This window comes from Beta vulgaris, chromosome 9, assembly GCF_026745355.1.
Source record: "Beta vulgaris subsp. vulgaris cultivar EL10 chromosome 9, EL10.2, whole genome shotgun sequence".
Taxonomy (NCBI): domain Eukaryota; kingdom Viridiplantae; phylum Streptophyta; class Magnoliopsida; order Caryophyllales; family Amaranthaceae; genus Beta; species Beta vulgaris.
In genome coordinates this window covers 8394582-8411810 of record NC_079210.1, presented here as the reverse complement: position 1 = coordinate 8411810, position 17229 = coordinate 8394582, and the positions used below count along the sequence as shown (strand labels likewise).

Here is a 17229-nt window from a genome sequence, read left to right as displayed (position 1 = left end):
GAACAAAAAGTTAGAATGAGGTGAGGAGCAAAGTAAAGCTTTTTCAGTGGTCAAGGAACATTTGCAGAGGTTTCCCACCATCACAAGACATGAAGTTGGGGACACACTACAGTTATAGATCTCGACCTCGCCCAAAATGGTCACGACGGTGTTGTTGGTGGAGAAGAAGAAAAGGTAGCAGCCAATATACTTTGTCAGCCACATCCCAAACGATCCAGAGAGTTGTTATCATCTGGCCGTGAAGATGACATTAGCTGTGCTACTTGCCGCAAGGAAGCTCATGCCATATTTTGATTGTTATCCTATTCAAGTTATCACAAACCAGCCATTAGAGAAACCTTTACAGAGCTCAGGCATTTTACTGAAGTGGGCCGTTGAATTATCAGAATATGATATACAATACAAGCCCAAGACCGCCATCAAAGCACATGCCCTGGCAGACTTCATATGAAGAAGAAGAGGTGAAGGAAAAAGAAACTTGGTTGTTGGAAGTTGACGGCTCTTCTGCTGTTAGCGGATCGGGAGCTGGGCTTGTAATGACTAGCCTAGAGGGAAACACCTCTGAGTACACCATCAAATTTGCCTTCCCAACATCAAACAATGAGGCTGAGTATAAAGCAGCTATTGCCGGCCTCATGATGTGCTTGGTAGCGAGTGCCTAGAATGTATTACTAAAAATAGATTCGCAGTTGATTAACGGGCATCTTAAAGGAGAGTTCGAAGTCACAGAAGCGAACATGCAAAAATACGTTGAGAAAGCCAAGGAAATTATTTCTTAGTTAAACCATTTTGAGGTACAAGCAATCTCTAGGGCCGATAACATGAAAGAAGACACATTGTCTAAGCTAGCTAGCTTTGATTCATGATTTAGTGTTAATAAGAGGATCATCACAATAGATGTCCTAAGGGAGAAAAGCATAACAGAAACAATCGTGACCATCAATTCTGTTAATCAGGAAGGGGAGTGGTTCAGTGAACTAGTGGCATACAAATTGACAGATACGCTTCCTGGAGACCCCATGTCCGCCAAAAAGCTAAAACGACAAGCAAGATGGTATATCATATACCAAGAGAAACCATACAAGAAATCTTTCAGTCTGTGACTACTGAAATGTAGAACTGCTTGGGAGTCCGCGAAATTTTTGGAAGAGATTCACGAAGGTATTTGCGGCAACCATATTGGCGGCAAAACTTTAGCGTTAAAGGCGCTGAGAGTGGGTTTTTATAGGCTAAGCATGCTGGCGAATGCTCAAAGTTACGTCAAGAAATGTGACAAATGCTAGAAGTTTGCTCCCATCATCAATAGGCCTGCCAATGATTCGCTTAGTGGGGGAATGGATATCTTGGGACCATTCACCACAACAGCAAGAGGCAGAAGGTTTCTGATAATGGGGATTGATTATTTCACAAAGTGGATAGGATCAGAGCCGACAACGAAAATCAAGGCAAATCAAGTCAAGAAGTTTATTCAGCAAAATATTATGACAATATTTGGGCACCCCGTGGCCATTATCTTTGACGACGACATCCAGTTTGTCTGCCGTCCATACAAGCTTTCTTGACAGAGTTTTGGGTGAAGTTTGCTTACTTAGCAGTCTGCCATCCCCAGAGCAATGAATAAGCAGAAGTCGCAAACAAACAAATTATGAATGCCTTAAAGAAAAAGTTAGATGAATTTAAAGGGGGATGGGCTGACATGGTACCAGCCATACTCTGGGTAAATAGGGCTACAAAAAAGGAAGCAACAGGAGAGAGTCGGTTTAAGTTGGCCTTTGGAGCTGAGACGGTGCTCCCGATAGAGGTGGGTTTACCCTCTTATCGGATCAAACACCATAACGTACAAAATAATAACCAAGCACTCAGGGAGGGTCAGGATTTCCTACCAGAAGTAAGACTCATGGCAGAACTGAAAGCGAGTGCTTACAAGAATAGAATCAATAAGGCTTATAACATGAAGGTCTTGGAAAGGCCATTAGATGTTGGAGACCTAGTCCTGTGTAGAATCGTGGACACTGGCAAAGCACACAACGAGCGTAAGCTGACTGCTAATTGGGAAGGATCTTACATTATAGCTAAGAAACTTATTATCGGCTCTTTCATTCTTAAGGGCATGGATGACAAGGAGCTAAAAATCTGTTGGAATGCTAGTGTTTTAAAAAAGTATTATGTTTGAGTTGTCGGATGTAATAGGCCAAGAGCCACTTTGTTATATGAATAATACAAACTCCTGCTAGCGTTTTATTAATTATCTCATTATTTCCATAAATACCAGTAGAAAAGGTACTAACATACCATATAACAGGTCAATAAGTTAAACACTAATGGCCAAATAACAGGCACTAACGTTAGAGAGCCATATAACAGGCTAAGTGCATTAACGGTCACATAACAAACCTCGCACAAATCAAAGCCATATAACAAGCTAAGTGCAGTAACGGTTACATAAAGACTTAGCAGAATTCAAAGTCATATAACAGGCTAAGTGCATTAAAGGTCATATAACAAACCTAGCACGAATAACCTGCCATGTGATAGACCCAATAGCAACCACGTTAACGTCAGTGGAGCTAGCGGCTGCAACAGTAGAGCCGCCACGAGGCACACCCCGGCCTGGAGTGCGGCCTGCATTCCTGCCTCCGTGAACAACGGGACGCACGGATTGAGGACCGTGGTGATTCCCTCCCCGACGGCCATTAGTGGTTCTATGCATGGTTTTGTAGTTTTATGATGGAGTAGGCTACATGTTTGATGTCGGCTCCAGATTCTCGTTGATGCAAAAAGCTTTAAAATCAAGATGAGAAAAGCCTGCAAATGACAAAACAAATAGTTAATAAACTAAGACTGAGAGCACCAACAAACGGACCAGTCTGATAAGAAACTTACCATTTTTCATGAGTGTGAAAAAAAAGCCGACAAGGGTTGATTCCCGAGAATTAACTTAGTGTGAGGGAGCCAATATTCGAGTTCCTTGACTATAGATGTCCTTACATCCCCAAAAGTATGCCGGTAATCCTCTGTATCAAAATAGCTGAAGGCCGACAATTCATCTTGGGTCAGCGGAACCTGGGTCAACGCTCCATATGAGGACGCGGGCAAGTGAAATGACGGCGTACTGGAAAATCTTCAGGCACCTGTACCTAAAAGAAGGCATCCTGCCAACCCTTAAGGCCGCTAAACTTCGGCTGAATAGTCACTTTCTTGTCGGCAGTTGTTAGTGACTGCCATCCTGCTTGCCAAGAAGAGACATTCCTCTTCAACCAAAGAAGATGCCGGAACAAGTTCAAGATTTTCGAAAAGTCCAAGAAGCGGATAGTCCAAATATAAGAAAACAAATTACAAACCGCTAAGGGAGTTAGTTGGGCTAAGTTGACATTGAATGCATTCATGATTTTTACCAGAAAAAAATCTAGTGGAAAGCGAAGACCAAACTCGAAATGAATAGTATAAACGGCCACATGAGCGGGAGGGAATTATGTCATAATAGAGCATCCTGACCGATAACTAACCGATAACCATCATAAAATTGGTTTAATGTGTCAGCGACCTTGGGATAATTAAGGTTGAGAGCATCCTGACGCACAAGGTTGATCAATCTCATACTCAAGGGACCAACACAATCGTTCTCTGGTAGCCATAGTGCATAAGCAACAGGGGAGTCCGGATCGTATTCCTCCTCCATGGTGTTCGAGGTGTCGACCCTGCTCTCAGCAACATGGGAACTTTCCCCAATCACATGTTCAGACAAAGGCATACTAGTGCCAATGTTCACGTTCATAGTATCATTCGCGTCGTCGCTGGCGCGAGCAACTGGACTGGCAGGAGTGGACCGACATTGGTAAAAAGACTCTTGATTGGCCATGTAGGATGCAATAAAGTCACTGTCATCACCTAAATCAATGATAGGAGGGTGAGTGGGGGCTATAGACTCTTTTAAACGGTCATAAAAATCAGCAGTCACCTCAACCCCATTATCTGCTAAAATATCTAGCCAGGCATGTTCCCAAAGAGGTGGTACATCAAGACAGAAATAGCGTTGGGTGGAGGTTGTTTAACGGTCCTTGTAGTAAGAATTTGATGATGCCTTAACTCTCTGAGTGTTTGTTCATCACCAATCTGGCTGGCGGCGAAATATCTCATTGTCAGATTTTGTTCTTCATAAGTGGAAGGGTCGTGAAGAAACTTAGATCTATGCTCCCTCTCCCTCTCGATCGTGAGTGGTATGTCAGCTAACAATCTAGTCTTTTTCCACCTAAGCTAGATTCAGAGGAAGTTTGAACTTCATTCACGGACAAGGGGAAGATGTTCACTCTCAGTCACGAAAACATCACTTGGAGTATTTTGACTATCAGACTGGTCCGACATGACGAAAGCAAAGAAAGAACTTAAAGAAAAATGGTTCATGGGTGGAGAAATACCTGAAAGCGGAAAGTCATCGGAAAAAGCAAAGAACCGTTGTCGGAAATGGACGAACAAGGTTCTCGAAACCGAGAAAGCGTAGAAAAGTTCTAAGCGTCGCCCAGAACAAACACCTGCGAAGAAGAAGTTGCAAAACCCTGGAAACACACAGAAAAAAGTCGTGAACAAAAAGAAAAATATTTGGTACACTGGTACCAGAAAGTTAAAACTAGAAATTTTAGTAACTTTTTGGGGGAATTTGAGCAGAAAGGGGAGTTTCTCAGCAAGCCAAGTTGCGAGAATGGAGGTTCGTCAAAGAAAACCAGAGAAGAAGAAGTTGGGAAAATGTGAGGTGAAAATCATAAAAAAGGATAGTTAGTCCTATATACGCGCCCATTAAACGACCAAGATCAAAAACTCCTCAACTCCCTCTCCGGATCTTCGCCATGTGTTAACAACATGTGAAACCTAATAAATTAACGGTTGGGATTTTCGGAAAAAGTAATCATTAAAATTTTGAAAATTTCAACTTCTGAAGCAACACGTGGCATCCAACTATTCAACTATCCAGAAAAGTAAGGACGACAACATTAATCGCGTCCCATAAAATCTTTTTTAGCCGTGAATACCCTAAAAGATGTTGAGGGGGGCAGATGTATGGGTATAAGCCAAGTACGTTAGCAGACACCCATGGGAAGACCGCAAACATCATAAAGGACGCGAACATATAAACAACATCGCTAGCTCATAAAGTCAATGCGCTCAACTGGTCCGACAACACTTTTGGCCGTCATCTAAGAAGACAAAATAGAGAAATCTTCCCTTTTGTCAGGCGCATCAGAACCATACACGTGTACAAAGATTCGACGCCATGTCAGAAGAATAGTAATTCTATAAATAGCCCACTAGTACTATTGAGCAGCAGGTACATTCTCTCACACCTAAAATAACTTATCTCTCTCTAAAAATCCTTCGTGTACACGTACTGACTTTAGCGTTGGAGGGGGTTTACTCGCATCCCCCGGAGGGTAGTTTACGTTTACTTTTCTTGCAGTTATTCACCAGCGGACGCCAACTCCATGACATGGTGAACTGTTCTCAGGACCGCCAACCCGTTCTACAACTGGAACAATTAGTGTTTCGGGTCAATGATTCAATTATAACTTTTTATAATTTTATGTCTAGTGAAGAAACATTGACGTAATAATGTGATAAATAATTGCATAATATATAAAAGTAATATTTTTAAAGTTCAGGGATGAAAGTCATCTATTAACTTTTTACAAGAAATTGGGGTAAGAGAATATGTGTACAATAGTCTCTTATTATTAATTACCATAAAAGTGTTGGAGATTTAATTATTTGGATAAGTATTTCAATGTGATATAATTATAAGACCTTAATATATTTTTAACAAGAATAATACAAATTTTTGCCCGTTCTCTCGCAATAATACAAACTTTTGATTATTTTTTAATAATACAAATTTTTGATCAAAATTCCTCCAGTAGGCAACACCGATTGTTAACTTGTTGTAGGAGGTAACAAGTTGAGGTGGTTCAGGTGGGTGGGGGTTGGGGGAGGAGGGAGAAAGTAGAAAGATCATTTTGTAATTTGTTTTTGACCTTTTTTACAGGTTACAAGTCAACTTGACCTACTGGAGGAATTTTAATGTAAAGTTTATATTATTAAAAAACAATGAATTTTTTTTATTATTGCGAGAAAACGGGCAAAATTTTGTATTATTATAGTTAAAAAATCCTATTTTATATTGAAATACTTAAAAATAATATTCTATTGTTTTCGTGTTATATTCTTCCTTTTCATTTTAAAAGTTACCAGTTCTTTATGGATATAGAACATTTTCATTATGTGCCACATAACATATAGACTTTCTTTAAAATGCTTTTTAACATGATAAATATAGATCACTTGTCATTTGTTAGGATAGATTTAGGAGTATTTCCTAAATCTATCTATCTTGACTTGATTATCTATCTAGACGTGCGTGTTTATCTAGAGATATCTAGATGTGTTTATTCAGAGATAATATTTTTTTGTATTATATTTAGTTTATGATATGTTTTCTTAGTTGTATGTAAATTAGATTTTGATCTTGTACTATATATAATTGCTCCATGATTAATAATATTATCAATCTTTTTTCCTTCAATCTATTTATCATGGTATCAGAGCTGACAATCCTGCCTCATTATTAAATGCAAGACAAAAGGTATTGAAGATCTGTTTGGGGCAAGTAAAGCCAAACAAACTTGTGATTTTCCTAAGAAGGGACCCAATTGACCTCATGTTAGAAGTCCAAAGAGGGCCCAACGAGGATGTTGTGACCTATCCAAATTGCAAGATAATAGGTGACTCACATGTGAGGGAGAGTGTTAAGAGTATAACCAACATATATGTTAGTTAAGAATAATTGTCCTATATTGAATATTTAGAGAGAGAATGATTAATATGTAGATTGGAGGTTACTCCGCTTGTCATTAATTGATTTTAGGATGGAACCTTGCCAACCTTGTATGTGGCCAAACTCTCCTCCAATATGGGCTTGTGTTTAGGCCTAATAAACTTTATCATGGTAATAGACCAAGTTGAGATTTTGGATCCAAACCTTAAAATAGTGTTCTCGATCCTACAGGTGGATTCAGGTTTTAAACCCACCAACAAGACTTTTCCCCTTAACCTTGAGAATTTTTTTGTTTGCCTGCTTTGTTTTTGGCTCTTCTTATGTTGTCTATCGGCACTAGGGATGGCAATGGGTTGGACTTCAACCGGATTATGCATAATCCGACTCTGACCCTACAAGAAGTCGTATTTTAAATATGAGTCCAACTTCGAAAATCCGAGTATGATCCGACTTAAAATCCTAACATCCGACTCCGACTCTGACTTTTTTTCACTCCATTTTTTTTAAAGAAAAATCTTCTATAATACAAATAATCTAATTATTATTAATTTTTAATAATCATATGGAAATCATATATAGTATAAATAATCTAAACATTACTATTATTTTTAATAGTCATCACTAGTAGAAAAAACCTCAAATGCTCCGGTTTTTTAGGCCACAAATGCTCCGTATTTGACGCGTAGCAAACGTCGCCCGAGCATTTGAGATTTTAACAAATGCTCCGGTTTTATCTTAAAAACCGGAGCATTTATGTTACAAATGCTCCGGTTTTTAAGATACAACCGGAGCATTTGAGCCCCTAAAAATTTAAAAAATTTTTTTTTTTTTTTTTTTGGCTTTTTTTATCCTAAATTGATGGACAATCATTTACATGTAGATAAAAGTTTCATTTCTAATATTTTTGTTCATAAATACAAAATATAGTACAAATAAATAACAATTAACATTAAGATAAACTAATATATCCATATGAACGTATTCCTTAAATGTTATAAGGACATCAGAATTTTTGGAATCCCATGCACCAAACTGCAGCACCAGCCTGCAATGCAATCCAAATACTGCAATAAGGTGCAACTATAGCTGAAGTAAGCAACAAGCACTCAAGTGTTCTGACAAAGGAATGGCCAAGTTCGTATCGAGGAATTTCTTAGATAGAAGCCCACCCATAACTGTTCCATACCTGTAAATACAAACATATAAGAAGCCTGGAAATATTCAATGAAACAATCAAAATCAGATGAAAGAATTAAGGGAATTAGAAAATGTGCAAAATTACGTTATAAGTTTGACTCATGTTTGCTGACAAAGCTTTGCCATTCTCCACTGAGGACGCATGTCGATAAGTGAATGTTGCACCTACATAGTTCAGGCATTAATCGTACTGACCTGAACATCGTATAATGAAGTGCCACGCAGAAAGAGTTACAAAAGGCTAAATGGAAAACAAGTTCACTCTAAACAAGATAGACGTATGGTGTGTAGCGCACAAGGGGATTTACCAAATTGCCCCAATCTCACATGTTCACCATTGATCTGAGCTCTATATAACCTCAGTCAAAGAGTTAAACCAACACATCTGACTTACCTGGTTGCTAACAACAGGAATCTCATTTTCAAGAATTATGCGCAACCTTTCCGTATCAAAATTTGTAAGAGCCACGGTCTTAATTTTTCCTGAAATTACACATCTAATGATTCAAGTTCTTGAGAGTTATAAAGTTGCCAACATTGAGGTTATAGAAAAAGAAGTAAAAGAAGATGACCTTCATCTTTCAGATCCGTAAGATTTTTCAATGCATCAAGATACCCAGTATTGGCCTAGTCCCACCTATTTCAAGGTGAAAAAAGGTAATCAGAACACAGAAGGTTGAGCTACTTAATTCCTAGGGGTTAGCAGAATTTATAGAACATGCATCAGGATATGTATTCATCATATGAAAAGAATTCACAAGAGAGAACAAACACACCTAGGATATTCACATATGGAGCATAATTCCCCTATAAGCAGTATAAGGAACAATGATATAATCATACCAGATTTTGTACAACAAATTATGATCTTTTTAAGATTAGAGAAAATGATTATACACTCTAAGCATGGCTTTCATAACAAATTTCCAAATGTAATACTTGGGATTTTAGAGTAATATAATGTTCTTACACCACAACATATGCAAACAAATGCTTCAAATCTGCACCATAGAAAATCAGGGACATCCATACCAGTGGAATTGAATCATGTCCAAGCACTCAACATCCATTCTTTTCCTTGAAACATCAATGCTCCCTTCTACAAAACTTATAGTTGAAGCCATGCCGGAAGTCGAGCTACATCCTGTCAAAGAATGTGGGTGGAGGTTCAGCCATATAATTGTTTCACTAAGTATAATGGAACTATAGTTAGAACATTATTAGGAAGCAGAAGATTAGAAAAGTTCTCTTACACATCGTCTCAATAGTATTGGCAATACTAGCTCTATATAATCTTCAGGAGTTGATTTTTTAGGAACTCGCATAATATATGTAGGCTTTTCCATATATCTCATGACTTTGTAATTCCAACATCGCCACAAACTGACATAAACAGTTCAGTTGCTATAATAATCAAGATTTATGTACTTATATTAATAACATATTAGCCTAACCAATACTAGAGAAAGAATACAAGCTAAAGGAGCGGAGAACCTCATATTATAGTAACACATTATATTGATTTCTGACATAAGGTAGAATTTGAAGGCAGCAAATCCCATGTCGTATAAATAGTAGAAACTTCACTGCAGCATGTTCAGCTGCATCCATTGGTTTTCCAAAATCTTTGGTTACTGCTGTTATTATGTTTCGCCACACAATGAGGGAATGAAACATTCGTTTCGATCGAAATTCGAAACTAATAAACAAAAATTCATGTATATATTCTTGTCTTGTAAAAGAAAATACCAGAAGAATGAAGAAGAAAGATCAGGTGGTTCAACCACATGGGACGATACGTGGAACTAAAAAGTTAAAGAATCGTGAGAACAAACATTACAACAAGAGAAAACCACAGGAACAAAGTTGTAGAAGAACTAGGCAGACAACTATTACTTCAGAGTTCAGATAAATATAGACAATTGATTGTGAAATAATTTGAGACAACTTACTCGATGTGGTAGGTGCTCATATTTACAAAGACAAAGAAGGAAAACTTCATGTATTGAATTTGTATCACATAACAGACTGAAAGACAAGTACCCCCCCCAAATAATCCATTGAATCTTGCGTCCCACACAGAAAACAGATTCATCAGACATCAAACTAGACAGAGAATAATGAGGAAACAAGACCTAGATACAACGCGTACTCTTTTCTCTAGTTACAGAGGATATGACTAAGCTGTTACCTTCCATCAAAAGGCTAAAAAGAAATACAAAGTTGTTAAATTAGCAAAGAATGATGATGAAGCAAAAACATTGTCTCAACCCAAAAAAAAAAAAAAAGAATCTCAACAAGTCCATCAATACCAGTGAATCAGTTAACTACAAACACATGGACATTGCCTAAACAAACTTGTTTTCTCCCCCTTTTTGCATAGCCAATAGCTAACACCATCACGCTTATCCGTTTCCTCTCTAATTACCGTTGTAAATAATACAGTAACAGTAACAGGACGAAAGATTAACTGGCATCCCCAGCTGTACGAGGGTCTTGCTCCAGCCCCCAGACATCGATATATGAGGCCGAAATACAGAACAGTTATCATATGAATGAGAGACGAATTTTACCTGATGTTTCCGACTGGTAAGTGGGCGTAGCTCAATCCACGAACACCCATTGATCATAGGGACAAGCACTCGATACTCGGTCAGCTTCTTGAGAAGCTTCTAAACCTGATGGATGAGCCAGCATGACCCTCTCAGTTTTCCCGTCATCAAGAAGGACATGCAGAAAACTTTTGTCAAATTAACATGAACCTTAAACGTCAACAAAGATGCACCAACAGCACTTGTTTTTAAGGGAGGGAGAGGTGTGTTTGAGAGAGAACCTTTGTGAGAGGAGCACATATTACACCTTCCTTTTCTCTAGGGGACCCAACAACCAATGCCCAATATCTCATGAAAGTTGCTCCACAAGCATCATTCCAGGACTGTTTTAGCCACAAATACTTCTCGAGTTAGATTTGCAACTTCAAACAACATAATATCTAAATCATAATAAAACAGTGTAAATGGAGGAGTATCAATACCAGACAAGATGTTTTTGCCACATTAATGATGATGAACAATTGTTGAAGATAAAAAGCGCTCTCCTTTGTCCTCCCCATCAAGAGGATCCCACTACTTTCTCTGTCAAGACGATGTACCTAAAAAGAATATAATTGATTAAGATAGAATGGATTTAGTAATCCAAAAGAAAATCATATTAAGCAATGGTAACAACTGGAAAAAGGGGAATATGGCTATATAACAGGGGATATAATAGACACAATACAGAATGTCAAACTGCCATAAAGTTATAAAATAAAGATAGCTAACAAATTTCATAGTAACCCAGAAGCAGACAAACAATAGTAAAGGTGAACAACAAGATTTGCCAACAATAACCTACAATTAAGCTAGAAGTTGAATCCACTTGCGCTTATATCGAATCATTTCAACATCGAATCATAAGAATCGAAAATCAAAACCCTAAATCGAATTTAACTCACCAATCAAGCTAATATGGTCAAATTTAACAGCGGTTGCAGCTCCAACAACACGATTGCGCTTAAATTTCAGGCGAACATCCTCAAGAACGTCGTCAGAATCTTCTCTATCAAGATCAAGATGGGAAATCCTTTTCAATTTCCTTTTGAAAGGGAACTCATCATCAATTATTGAGTTTTGCTTTAAATTTAAGTACGAGCAGCAACTCATAAGAGTAGTTAGATGTCATTTAAAGGTCTGTCAAAGAAGATGAAATCACTTAAACCAATAAAAAATCATGTGAAAACCATATCATCTTTCTTCCTGGACTCTCTAGCGATGGAACCTTATGTCTAATCGACAGCAGTAGCGTCTCCGAACCCCTGAAGCTCTGATTCGTCGCAAAAATACCTTCAAAAACCATAGAACAGCTTACGATGCTAAACCACCAACAACCGAAGAAAAAAACCTAATTTCTCATCAATCTTATTAAAAAAACAACTAGCTTATGATTAGGAAATCTATGACTCAAAACTAGAACACAAGTACTTCATTTAGGTTAGGAATCAACTTCGCACCTCTATTTCTTTTCTAAGCACACAAATCCACCATTATTGACATGATTGAAGCAGAAAAGAGAGAGAAAGTGAGGAGAGAGAGAAGTAGTGTTGAAACTTATCAATCGAACGGCGAACTGAGGCTTCTGAAATCGCTACAGCAGCGTCTTCCATAAAAAACTGCTAGTTGTTGTTCACGAAAAGCTACTGATATATGACGCTCAATTTGAAGAAAATGATAACTTGCTTTACAACGAAAGAGAGAAGGCGAGAAAACCCTAAGTTGATGAAGAGAAATGAAAATAGGAGGCAGAGAGGAAAAGAGGAGAGAGAAAGGGCGTATGTCGTATGTATGGGGTTTCTAATTCCCATGAGCAAATCAGGGAAAAAAGAGAATAAATAAACAGAGAAGTTTCATTAAAATAGTAAAATGCTCCGATTGTTTTAAAAAACCCAAGCATTAGTGGTTTTTTTTTAAAAAAATATTAGAAAGGTTGTCAAATGCTCGGGTTGTTTAAATAACCCAAGCATTTGTAAAGTAGCAAAAGAAGTTTTTTCCACTAGTGCATTTCTTCAATAGAAAAATCTTAAATAATTATTGCCTTAAAGTCCTAGTTAGATTATACATACATAACACATTAATATAAATAAAAGAAAGTATTAATTGCCTTAAAATAGAATTCAGATGTCGAAGTTTTTTATGTGATCCAACCCTAAACCTCCTTCGACTCGAAGTAGAAATTTTTAAACAGAGTCGGATTCAGATTATTTTTTGTCGGAGTTGACTCGGATTATTTCCTTCGGATTGGAGCGGATCAGACTAGGGTCGGATTCAGACTGAATTGTCATCCCCTCAACATATGTACAGGGGCGGGGTAAACATAGCGGGGGCCCTATACGCTCTTTTAAAATTTGGCCCTTCATATTTAGTTTATAAAAGATATTAGATTCTCAATTTAAAAAAATACTTTTATATTGAAAATAATATCTGAACATTATATTAAAAGAATCTAAACAAAAATCATCAACCATATTGTACATCAATTTAAAACCACCCATCTCTTGAACTTCTCCGGATAAATTTGTTGAATTGAAGTTTAAGAGTAAATTTTATTGGAAAATTGCGAAAATAAGATAAATGAGTATGTGTAGAAATTAATGAGAGAGAGTTAGGAGGAGAGAGAAGAGAGTAGCCATTAATGGGGAATAAGCAGCCAAAGAAAAAAAAATTGCTTGTACCTAGAATCGAACCCGCACCCTTGTTGCTCATCCCTTACTACTTTACCACTGATCCAAATGCTTTTCTTTTGTTTTAATTTCAAACATTTAATACATATAATATATTTTGGGGCCCCTCTATTTTTCGGCCATGTTTACCCAGCCTTATTTTTAAGTTACAAATCTAACTTATTTGGTTCTTCAATCATAAAATCCCTTCACAAATAAAGAACCTAATTTATTGTGGTTCTTTAACCATAAAATCCCTAAACAAATCAAGAACCTAACTTAATTAGTTCTTTTTCATAAAATTCCTCCACAAATCGAGGGTCTGACTTACTTGGTTCTTTGACCCCTTCACTAAATAAAAAGCCTAACTTACTTGGTTCTCTAACCACAAACTCCCTCCACCAATTAAGAACCTAATTTACTTGGTTTTGAATCATAAATTCCCTCCACCGTACCAACAATTTTGGCTCTCCCTATGTCGTGAGATAGGGTTTATTTGTTCTCCTTGTGCTATGAGACTAGAGTTTTTAATATGATTTGAGCGTTGTTTTGCTTAAGAAGAACCATTAACTGAAGTGAGATTAGTTTTCTCCAGAAAGATTGTTACCCAGCCTGATTTTGCTCTAAAAAAATCTGAGCATTTTCTGCAACCGACATCAGTAGTATTTGGGCATACTACAATGAAGACAAGTTCCAGTTCATCTGATTGATTTGTAACTCTTAGTAATAATAGATTTTGTTTCTTTATATCTAATCTTACGTGCGTGTAACATCCCCAAATTACCCACTTTTAAATAAATAATTTAGTAAACAATATTTGAGTAATTTAGAAGTATTACCGCCACGTGACGAACACGCTTTCTGGCAACCAACTACTAACTAACAAAATAACTTGTAGAGGAAGACTTTAACCAAAAATAATAATACTTCTTTATTAATAAAAGTAAATATAATTTTCTCAATACATAAAATAACTGAAACACCCTAATCTATGTGAAGATCCCCTTCCTAGCTAGTATGTTCTCGTGCACATCTTAAATTCACTTGCAAAACTGGTTATCAAAAGGTAAAAAGGGCATAGCCAAATAGGAAAAAGAAAATACGCGTCTTAATACAAAATGTACTAGATAAGTAACACATTTGTTAGTTCCTAACAATTTATATTTCAAAAACTCCATCACTAATAATTCAAAAATAACTCCTTAAGAATAGACACTTTCCGAACACTTTAACTAATAATTCAAGAATAACCTTTAAAAACAAACTCTTTCCAAATAACTTGGATTAAAAATAATCTTGAAAACAATTTATGTTCTTATCTCCCTTCATTTTCCTAATGTGCACACCCAAAACTAGTCATCCCATCACGGGTCTATATCAAGGGGTAATAATAGTTTCCAACAAGTAGACTTTGAAGCATGAATCCTAGCTTCTTGATGTTAATAGATCAAGCGGTAATAATAATAATATAACGTGTAAGTCATGAATAAACCCTTCTTGATGTTAATCAAGCGGTAATAATAATAATATGACTTGTAAGTCATGAAACAATCCCCTTTTCTCATAACTAACTTTTTCAACATTCAAATTTCATGAAAATCAATCAAACTTTTTCTTGTAAAAATAATTTAATTTTTCAAAAAGGATAACCAAATTTTTCTACAAAAATGAATCATTCATTCTTTTCACTTCCAAGAGTGAATAATAAAATATTGTAACCATTTTAAACCAACTTTCTAAACCCATCTAACTATTAAATTAATAAACAACTTTACCACATAAAACCACATTTCAAAAGATCTAGCTACATAACATACCTTGATCTTGCACAAAGAGCATATTAGTATCTTCACTTATTCTTATACTTGAGCTTTCTTCTAACCAACCAATAATGAGTAACTTATCACATGAACTTAATCATGAATTCAAACATGAATGACCTATCATGAACATAATATTTTTGAGTAAGAAATATGGAAAATCTCTTTCTTAACTCAAAGGAAATTGGAACTTGAATAAGAAAAACTACAATAGATAAGAAGAGAAAGAAAAACCTTGAAGTAAGAGAGTATGAATTATTCAAAGTTTTTGTGTGGAAAAGATGGCTTATGGTATGGGGTATTTATAGGAGTAGAATAGGTAGTTCTTAATTTTCAAAATTAAATAGTTTGTAACCTTTACTATAAATTAGGAGATTAAACCAAGATTTGTAACATCCATCATAAATTTGGAAGTTTTAGGGAAAAAACCCTCTCCACACTTAGTATAGAATCCCGTCAACTTTTTTTTTTTTTTTTGGTTTTTGAAGACTTATTTAATAAAACTTTGACTAGGATTAATAACCAAAAGTTTAACAAATCCAATTTTGGCGTCATCTCCCGCCAAAATAATCTAAATATGAGTGAAGTTACTAAAATACCCTTTACTTAAAATATTTTATAAAATAAATATTTAATTACTTTGAACAAATACTAAAAAATATGGAGTATTACAGTGCGTATTACCGTCTTACGATTGCGGAAGGGTGTTAGAACAAATTTAGGATTATTTTCTAAATCTATCTATCAAGCATGATTATGTGTCCAGACGTGTTTATCTAGAGATATCATGATTTGTTTATTTCGAGATAATATCACTTTGTATTATATTTAGTTTAGGATATATTTTCCTAGTTTTATCGAAATTAAGTTTTGTCTTGTACTATACATAAGTGCTCCATGATTGATAACTCAACCTTTTCAATCTATTTTATCATGCAAGATATCAAAGAGGACAATCATGGTCCATTATGAAATACAAGATAGAAGGTGTTAAAGATCTCTTTGGGGCTAGTAAAGCCACACAGAATTGTGATTGCCATACGAAAGGGCCAGTTGACCTCATGTTGGAAGTCCAAAGGGGGTCCATCAAGGATCTTGTGACCTATCCAGATTGCAAGATTAAAGGTGAATGTTAATAGTATAATCCACATGTGAGTTAGGAATAATTGTCCTACATTGATTATTCAAAGAAAGAATGAGTAATATATAGATCAATGAGTTATTACACCTCTCGGCTATCACCAATTGATTTTAGGATGAAATCCTACTAACCTTATATGTGATCAATCTGTGTTCTCACATGGGGTGGTCAATAATCTTTCTCGTCGTTTGAGATCTTGTGCATTCACATCATGCACTTTATTGTAATGCTCACACGAATGTAAATAATCTATATATTTCTTCATTGTCTTTGCATGAGGCGCCATATATTCAAAATATATATTTAGATTTCTCATTTGTAGAGGTAGATGAGGGTGTGTAAGGAGCCCATAGGGCCCCAAAATATAGGACCTCAGATTATATTAATTATTTTGAGAATCTACTTTATATTTGAATAAATCATCCTTGTTTTTCACCCTTAATAAATTTGTCAATAATCTATCTTTATATTTTCAACTTTCCGTCGTTAGAACTCTAACCTTCCATCTTTATTTTCTATAAATTTAAGAGTCTAATTTTCATGTCGAAATTGCGACCCCAAAATCTTGGAGACGGCACTGCTCACTTGAATAATATAGTAATATCATTATTATCTTGTAAATTTATCATATCATATTGTGGGCCTACTCTGTAACCCTACATGGAAAAGAGCACTTAGAATCGTATTTTAAGTTATCTTTAGTCCTTACTATATAAAAAAATCTAAGTAGTTTTTTTTTGGAGGAATTTGAAGTATTAGATCATATAGCAAGTAGTATCTGATGTAGCATGTAGTCGGTGAGAAACAAACGTTCCTAAAGTCGCAACAAGGGATGTGTTTTCCTTTCTTCCACTGAAAAATTGTAGTCCACTTGATTGGACTTGGAGATTTTGAAGATGGTGAGAATCCACGTTTCTGGAGTCACAAGTAGGGATCCGTTGGCCTTACTCTCATTAAATATTTTGGTCCGCTTGGTTGGACTTGGAAACTTTGA

The 17229-nt window shown here is 36.2% G+C and overlaps 1 long non-coding RNA gene across 14 annotated transcripts; it reads right to left on the bottom strand.

Moving 5' to 3' along the window:
- Positions 1 to 7689: 7689 nt before the first annotated feature.
- On the bottom strand, positions 7690 to 15260 carry LOC104908481 (uncharacterized). 14 transcript variants are annotated; one of them, XR_007269954.1, is made up of 11 exons: positions 11514 to 12416; positions 11052 to 11168; positions 10591 to 10952; positions 9767 to 9822; positions 9512 to 9654; positions 9271 to 9400; positions 9050 to 9161; positions 8590 to 8654; positions 8412 to 8500; positions 8103 to 8182; positions 7690 to 8006 (listed from the first exon to the last, which is right to left on the bottom strand). It is a non-coding gene; the product is annotated as an uncharacterized LOC104908481 (long non-coding RNA). The 14 variants fall into 14 exon arrangements; XR_007269957.2 differs by lacking the exon at positions 9767 to 9822 and having other exon boundaries at positions 10591 to 10757; positions 10851 to 10952; XR_007269958.2 differs by lacking the exon at positions 9767 to 9822 and having other exon boundaries at positions 10591 to 10695; positions 10851 to 10952.
- Between the last annotated feature and the right edge of the window lie 1969 nt (positions 15261 to 17229).